Source organism: Apium graveolens, chromosome 6 (genome assembly GCF_009905375.1).
Source record: "Apium graveolens cultivar Ventura chromosome 6, ASM990537v1, whole genome shotgun sequence".
NCBI classification, from domain to species: Eukaryota; Viridiplantae; Streptophyta; class Magnoliopsida; order Apiales; family Apiaceae; genus Apium; species Apium graveolens.
The window spans coordinates 126,331,716-126,340,662 of NC_133652.1; the positions used below are offsets into that span (position 1 = coordinate 126,331,716).

The 8,947-nt window shown below is 33.6% G+C and overlaps 1 long non-coding RNA gene across 2 annotated transcripts; it reads left to right on the forward strand.

Moving 5' to 3' along the window:
- Positions 1-5,131: 5,131 nt before the first annotated feature.
- On the forward strand, positions 5,132-8,509 carry LOC141666697 (uncharacterized). Of its 2 annotated transcripts, XR_012552329.1 has the most exons (7): positions 5,132-5,329; positions 5,942-6,108; positions 6,192-6,275; positions 6,363-6,434; positions 7,082-7,212; positions 7,313-7,726; positions 7,972-8,509. It is a non-coding gene; the product is annotated as an uncharacterized LOC141666697 (long non-coding RNA). The 2 variants fall into 2 exon arrangements; XR_012552328.1 differs by having other exon boundaries at positions 7,313-8,509.
- Positions 8,510-8,947: the final 438 nt, after the last annotated feature.

Consider the following 8,947-nt stretch of genomic DNA (forward strand, 5'->3'; position numbering starts at 1 on the left):
TAATTATAGCATTTCTTTCTAGGAGCATTAGGAACAGACATATAATTATTACTTTTATTCATACCTTCATTTCCATTCCTATTTTTCCTAGCTTCCTTTACCTTGTTCACATTTTTAATCTCTTTCAGCTTATACTTAAGTTGCTTCTTAGTCATTAAGCCAATGTTTACCAAACCTGGTTTATCCTGTTTTAATTTGTCAGAAGTTGACTTTTCTTTGATTTCTATTTTAGAGTCTTTCATCTCTTCAGAATCAGACACAACAGTTTTTGCAACAAATTTAACAGGATTTACCTTTGGCTTTTCAGTCTGTTTGATAGCAATTGGCTTAATTGGCAAAGTCCCTTTCTCACTTTTACCATCTTTATAACCTAACCCTTCTTTCCAGTTTCCACTACTTAGAATATTCTGAGTTGTTCTGCCTGAGTTAGTCCAAGTCCTGATGATTTCTCTTTCTTTTTCTAATTTTTTTTTAGATAATCATTCTGTTTAAGCAATTCATTCTTAACATACACAACATTATCTCTCTCTGTCTGAATAGTGTTCGTCTTGACTAACTCTTCTTCAAGATAGCTATTTCTGTTTTTGTACTATAGATTTCAGATTTTAATCTTTCATTCTCTAAAGTCTGATCTCTATAGCTAATATAAATGTTTTTCAAAAATAATCTCAACTCAGTAATATCTTCTGTATCAAAAGTAAGAGTTGATAGAGGTACCTCTAGTTCAGCAGCATCAGAACTGCTATCAGCATTTGCCATTAAGGCATAATTGACCTCTTCTTCAGATCCTGAAGTGTTTGCCCAGTTTTTCTTCTTTGTGATAAGTGCCTGGCCTTTATCACCTTTTCCTTTTTTGCAATCAGGAGAGATGTGGCCTCTTTCACCACAATTGTAGCATTTGACATTTGAGTTGTCTCCTCTGTCAGACTTTCCTCCTTTGTCTTCAGTCTTTCTGAACCCTTTCTTATCAGAACTTCCACCTTTCCTGGAAAACTTTTTACCCTTTCTAAATTTCTTGTAGGCTATCTTTGTGATACCCTTCACCATAAGAGCACACAGTTCCATCATATCTGCATCAACATCCACTTCAGATAAATTTTCAGGTTCTGAATCATAATCATCAAAATCTGATGACTCTGAATCAGACTGTATGATGAGAGCCTTTCCTTTTTCCTTCCTAGAGACAATTGTCTTTTCTTCAGTCTTTAAAGAAACTATCTTAGACTTCCCTCCATGCCTCTTCTTTCTTTGCTCCATCTCAATTTCACGAGTCTTGAGCATCCCATAGATTTCATCAAGAGACATATCAGCAAGTTCATAGTTGTCTGTTATTGTAGTAGCTTTTAAATCCCACTTTTCAGGAAGAGCTAGTAGGAATTTCAGATTTGAATCTTCTGGATCATATTTCTTATCCACTAGTGATAGATCATTCAACAGCTTTGTGAATCTGTCATATGTATCAGTTAGTGACTAATCAGATTTTGAGTCAAAGTGCTCATACTCCTGTGTGAGTATTGTGTTCCTGTTCTTTTTGATGGCATTGGTTCCTTGACATCTTACTTCCAAGGCATCCCAGATTTCTTTTTCAGTCTTGCATCCAATCACCCTATTTGACATGACATTGTCAAGTGCACTATAAAGCAAGTGTCTTACTTTTGCATCCTTACCTAGTGAAGAGATGTCTTCAGTGGTGAGTTCTCTCTTTTTTTTGGGAATCATCTTCTGTGGCTCATTCCCAACTGCAACATAAAGCTTTGTGGGCTTGTGTGGACCGTCATAAATTCTGTCTAAATATTCTGGATCTATAGCTTCCAGAAACATGGTCATCTTCACACTCCATACAGGGTACTCAGACACCCTGAGCATAGGAACCCTGATGGTTTCATATCTACTGGTGTTTTGAATGGGTTGAACCTTTGCAGGTTCATGAGGGTCTTATGTTTTTGATTGATCAAACATGATTGATTGTTTGTTTGGATCTTAACTATTTGTAAGCTTAACAGATTGGCTCTGATACCACTTGTTAGGCCTCAATGATACTATAGAAGGGGGTTAAATATAGTATCTACAATCAGTTCGATTATAAACACAAGTATGTAACAGAAAACAAGTTTATTCAATATATCAAACTCTGTTGCAGTAGGTTTAATCTACTCTCTCAAGTGATGTATGATATCACTAAGAGCTGCTAGGGTTACAATGAATAATATTCTCGTGAATGATAACACATATAGTGTAAATCCTAATCTGTGTTTATGTACTACACAGTTACAAGATATCTCCTAATTAATATGATATGTTCTGTTTCCTAAAATACATCAATCAGAGATTATCTACTGTAGTCCTTTAGCCGTATAACGCTCCAAGCATATCTTCTTTTCTTTAATCCAGGACTCTCCTATAAATCTGCCGCTTTTCATCCCTGAAGTGTATCCGCACTTAAGTTCTGATGTAAGTCCTGATGGCTTAAGTTCTAATAACTTCCTGTCTTTAGTAAGTTCTGATTTCCAGTTAAGTTCTGATAATAAGTTCTGAAATTAAACAAATCAGATTAGACATGACATCACAAATATATCAAACAGAAACCTACTTGCAACCTATAGGTTTTACCCCTTCGAATGGATCAACTAAAGTCAATACTTTATTTTGATACATGGATTTTATCTCAGATTTCATGGCCTCCTACTATCTCTCAGAATCTGGACTGTTCATAGCATTTTGGTATGTGAGAGGCTCATCATTATCCATAAGCATCACATCACCATCTTGAGTCAAGAGAAATTAATAATATCTCTCAGACTCATGGTGAATCCTACTAGATCTACGAACAACATGCGTTTCCTGAACATGATTACTTTTAAAATTTTGATGTATATCCTGATCGGGTTTCAACTCTGGTTCAATGTTATCATGTGGTTCTCGTTCTTCATCGAGATATATACCATTCCACCTATTTTCCTAGAAAGTAGTTATACCTCAAGAAATACAACAATCCGAGCAACAAATAATTTATTCTGCGAAAGATTATAAAAATTATACCCTTTAGTCTCACTTATGTATCCCACAAAATAACATCTATCTGATTTTGGTCCTAGTTTGGTAGAGGCTAAACTTTTCACAAAGGCTTCATGTTCCCAAATTTTCATAAATGCATAATACGACATTTCTCAGTCCTTATTTCATATGAAGTCTTTTGAACCGCTTTAGTCGGAACTCGGTTAAGTGTATATGCAGTCGTTTCTATAGCATAACCCCAGAAAATGATTAGAAGATCCGTTTGACTCATCATAGATCACATCATGTCCAAAAAGATATGATTTCTCCTATCAGAATCTCTATTCCATTGAGTTGTTCTAAAAGGAGAAAGTTATGATATAATATCATACTCCTTCAAGAAACTCTTGAATTTGAGGTTTAAGTATTCTCGCCCACGATCTGATCATAGAACTTTTATACTTTTCCTATTTGCTTTTCGACTCCGGCTTTCTATTCTTTGAACATTTCAAAAAAATTGGATTTATTCTTCATAATATATACATATCCATATCTACTGAAGTCATCGGTAAATGTTATGAAGTAGTAAAAGCCACCCCTTGCCATCGTCCACATTGGACCACATACATATCTATGTATAAGTTCTAATCGTTCGATGGCCCTTTCACCTTATCAGGTAACGAAGCATTAGCCATTTTGCCAATGAGATAAGCCACCACGCCATAGATGGCCTAACTGAACATTTGAGTAGGGGTGTTACCTTAGATTATGTTATTATAGATGTGAAATTTTCACCCTAACACAACACCTACGCTATGCGTGTTATTAAAGCTATAGTACTATGTTGCCATATGGCACTGAGGTGTTAAGTAGTGATAACATGATATAATGTGTTGTTATAGACTAAGAATAACTAAAAAAATTTAAATTGAAACTAAAAATAAAATTTATTTTTATAAATATCTGATTTGGATAAATAATTCATGAATGTCTTGAAAAGTAATATTATATCAAATAATTGACTTACGAATATTTTGTAACAAGTGAAATAGTTTATTTAAATATAAATTATTTATTAATTATTTTGATAAATTTAAATAATTTTTATTATAAAATTACTTCTTTAATTATTTATTATGCTCTAATTAAAGCCTCTAATAACTTTATATTTTTATAAACTAGTATGTAGTTTTATTGTAATAATTATAATATGCAGAATTAAAAAGATTAAAAATTTTAATTTTAATTTTATTTTAATTTTATAAATAGCTATTTGGATTTAAAAATTAAATGAAAGGATTTTAATAATTGTTTTAATCAAAATAATAAATTTGATTAAAGTGACTAATATATATATATTAGCATGTAATATTTTTGAAAATTTATAAGTTAGTTGTAATAAATATAATATGAGAAATAAAGTATTCACATATTTATAAAATTTAAAAGGAAAACAAATGACCTAAATATAGAAAAAAACAAATGATAAAATTGGGCCGGACTAGTGAAATAGGGACCGGACGGCTAAAATTTGGGTTTGGACAGAGCGAGAAGTGAAATTTTGAGATAAAAGAAAATGGTTAAATATCAAAGTGGTCACTCAACTGAATGTCATATATCAATTTAATCATCAAACTTAATGGGGTATCATTTGGATCATAAAAGTAATAATAAATATCAAACAGATAACTCAAAATATGTGCTCGAGAATTAAAATTTATTTAATGGAGTTCTAAACATTTTTTTTAAATCTTATTACAACCAAATGAAAAGTTATGAATTCATAGTATTTAAGATGACTTTTTGAGATTTTTAAAAATTTACCTACTATTTTTTTTTTAAATAAAGCAAATGACTACAAAATTAAAAATAAATAGTCGATAAATTTAAAAAAATCTTATTATATTATAGAAAATACTAGAATTCATCCATTTTAATTTGGTTGTAATAGGATTTAAGAAATATATATAAAACTCCATAAAACAAATTTTAATTCTGAAGCACATATTTTGAGATATATGTATGATATTTATTATAACTTTAGTGATTCAAATAATACCCATTAACTTTGATGGTTAAACTAATATATGACGTTCAGTTCAATGACACTTTGATATTTAACCCAAAAAGAAAATAGGAAAATGGATTGGGGAAACACAATCGATGTCACCCACACACTCTCTCCGTTAATTAACGAGCACGAGCAACAGGTTCATGTTTCCGACAAAAAAATTGAGCAACACAATCTGGAAATTAGGGTTTTGATATAATGATTTGAGCGATTAAGGTTTCAAATTCAGTTAGTGTTCTAAAAATATTGGGGTTCGATTTTAAGGTATTATCCCTCTTACTGGCTAACTCTCTTTCACGCTCTCTCTATCTTTCGCACTTTATCTCTATGGCGCTATCTCTCTCTCTCTCTCTCTCTCTCCTTCTCTCTCTCTCTATCTCACTGTATCTCTTTGTCTCTCTCTCATATGTATGGGACAGTAGTATCGTTGGATTAGTTTCTTGATGGAGATGTACTAATGGAATGATAGTTTATTTATGTGACAATAGTAATAGATTTATTCGATTATTATCACAGGATGTTAGTGTGTACAGTAGTAATAAATTGTGTGAATATATGTGTTGTGAACTTGTCATTTCTCTCTCTAGTTAGTGATAATAAGGAATAATTAAAATTTCATAGTTCGAGGGATAAGTACAGATTTTGTTAGAAGATGATTCTAGAATTTGGGTTGTATTCATTTAATGGAATGAGGTAACATATGTCACTTGTAGTTATGAGAAGTAGTATCATTTAGTTGAGTTTGGTACAATTACCTTGGGTAGTTTAATGGGATTTTGTTGTGAGATTGTTGGTATATACAGACAGACACTGTGCTGATTTGTTTGATCGATAATGTTATATAATGTGTAGAAACATTGACTTCTCATTTTGCAGAGGACCAGAAGTGCATCTCTGTACTTCTTTCAAAGCATGACAAAATGCAATGGTGGAAGTACTTAGTTGAAGGCGATCCGGAAGTAGACACTCAAAAGGTAGAGCCTGAGAGCAGCAAACTATCAGATCTAGACTGAGAAACCCGATCAATTGTGGAGAAGATGATGGTAAAGATTCAACATATATTTTTGCGAAAGTAATATCAACTATGTGTTTTCTAATTTATATAACTCGTATTGTTGGTTTGTAGTTTGACCAGTGCCAAAAATAAATGGGGCTTCCTACGAGTGATGATATACAGAAACATGACATGCTCAAGAAATTTATGGAGCAGGTGAGCAATTGATTTCTTTTCTTTGTGCATGCGTGAGCATGGGTTTGAGCGAACTAAGTATCCTGCTTCGTGGTTGAATTTGCGCAGCATCCGGAGATGGAATTTTCAAATGCAAAATTTGCTTGAGTGCTGCTGTTGGGGAAGCATTTTGGTGGACAGGTGCTGCTAAACATGGGTTGTTATTGGCCGTGTTTCTATATTGTAGTAAAGCCTTTTACAGCAGCTGCAGGCTTGCTGTATCTTTATTATAAAAGATGCAGAATTAAATGTAGCCTTTTCGAATTGATTTTTCTACTTGAGCTGAAGTGTTGATTATCTGCTCTGCTTATACCATTGGGCGAACATTTTATTTTGTGTGTGTGAATTGACTTGTTTGTGTCTGTGTGTGTTGCATATTTTTATTTCAAGTTTACTTTCATACCTGGATCTTTTACCTGATATATGCATTAAAAGCTTCTTTAGTATATATGTTTCTGGTTAATTGGATATTTAGGGGAGATGACTGAGTTATATTATAACTTATTTTCATAATTGCTACTTGCTCCGACTTTGTGGTTTGTCCCCTAACTGTTAGATCATACTTAATCAAGTGTATCTGTCAGGTAGTTAATAATGATTTCTGCAAAGGTGAGAGAGATTTTGCTTTTTAGTAGTAAAAGTGAATGGCAAGGGAAAGCTTTTAAGATTTTGGTCATAACCAAAAGAGGGTTTTATGCAAAAGATAGTTTGCTTTCCACTGTATATTAGACAATTCTTTATAGTTCTGGTGGATTTATTTTTTAAAATTGTACATCATGCCTTGACAGGTTTATGACATGAGATTTGAATTAAATGAAATAGAATCCAGGAGAGAACAATACCCTTCGACTATATCATTCCTAAACCTCTTAAATGCACTGACTGCTGAAGAAAGGGATGTTGGCGATAGAGGACGGAGGCATGTATCCGTTTGATGTTTTATTTTCTTGTAATTTCTTTTGTTATAGTTTTTTCTTTTCTCATTACTTCTCACTATGCTTCGCGGTTGTTTCGTGCAGATTCATTGGTATCTTCATATTTGTATATGATCATGTGTTTGGCCCATTTCCTCAAAGAGCCTATGCGGATGCTTCTGAAAAATGGCAATTGCTATTTCTTGTCTTTAGCATTTCCAAATGCGAGTTTCAACATTTCATTCTTGTTGTCCTTTTCATTTTTCCTACTAATACCTATAATTCACATTGAGTCGTAAAAGGAAACATGTATGCTTGTTTTTTAATTCCCATTTTTTACAAGATACTTAAAATGTACGACACAACGGAAGAAGACTTGGACAGTTGTGCTAATCAATCATTAGGGTCACAATCAACCCCGCTTCACATGCAGAAGACTTGGACAGTTGTGCTAATCAATCATTAGGGTCACAATCAACCCCGCTTCAGATGCAGATTCCTATTGTAGAGTTGTTAAAAGTATCTTGTTTTTCCTCATAATTTACCATTACTCACTGTCACTATTTTTTTCAATCATGTTGCTTTTGCTATGTATATATTTAGCATAAACATGCAACAAAATATAGTCATTTTGTGCCATCTTACTGTATATTGATAAGTGGCATTTTATACCTCTTAGAACGTCTTATAATGGCATGAATTGATGTCTTGAAATCAAGTATTTTGTGTATTTGATGCGTTTTTCTGGTGTTTGTGCATTTCAGGGTATTACTTGCATTTGTGGAGAGATTTCATCAGGAATAAGCCTAAGTATGTGCTTGACATTGCGAGTGGGAAGTTAGTAGCAGAACGCAGCAAAAGCGGGAGCAAATTAATAAATTTTCCAGTGAGGTGCTGGGCACCCGCTCAGCCTGGCTGGCGCCCGCTCAGCCTGGCTGGCGCCCGCTCAGGAAGCTGGGCGCCCGCTCAGGATTGCTGGGCGGCCACTCAGGGTCGTAAAATAAGATACTGATTTTTAGACTCCTAATTCTGTTGGACTTCCGACTTCTGAGATAGCTTGGACTTGTGGGGCTTCTAAATAAGTAGTTTTCAGAGACGTTTCACATGTAGAGAATCGTGGTATCAAGCAAGGAGTAAGGAGAGAAGGAAGAAGACCGTTTTAGCACATCGCAACGAAGAAGAGGAAGCATAGTTTTCTTGTGATTCTTTTATTTGTTGTATCAGTGGATGCTAGTTTTCTTTACTTTGAACCTTATTACTCTTGTGACGTACTCTGGTTTTAATAAGTAGTTTTATTATTTATTGTTGTGTGTTATTATCATGTTTTCATATGAACCAATGGTGACGATGAGTTCAATCATGGGCTAATCGTGATCATGGGGTCGTAACGGATTTACTATGAAATTCTTTAGTTAGTTGTTTAATATCTTAGTGTGTGATGATTGTATGATATCCAGTATCGGTTGTGCTTATTCGTCTTATGTGTGTCGTGAACATATAAGATAGGGTGTTAATCTCTTGTGAAGCGACAGTGGATCTTGAGGTTTAGAACTTGTCATGCTAGCATATGTTCATGTATGTGTATGCATGATTAGTGGGTAACTCTATCCGTTTTACTTGCCCTGTGTAATCATAAGGAATAACTTGCGCTTAAATCGTTATATTTTCAAATTCTGTAGACATATAGGGTCTCAACATAATTGATACCTATTCAACTTCTATCTTAATTATGGATGTTCG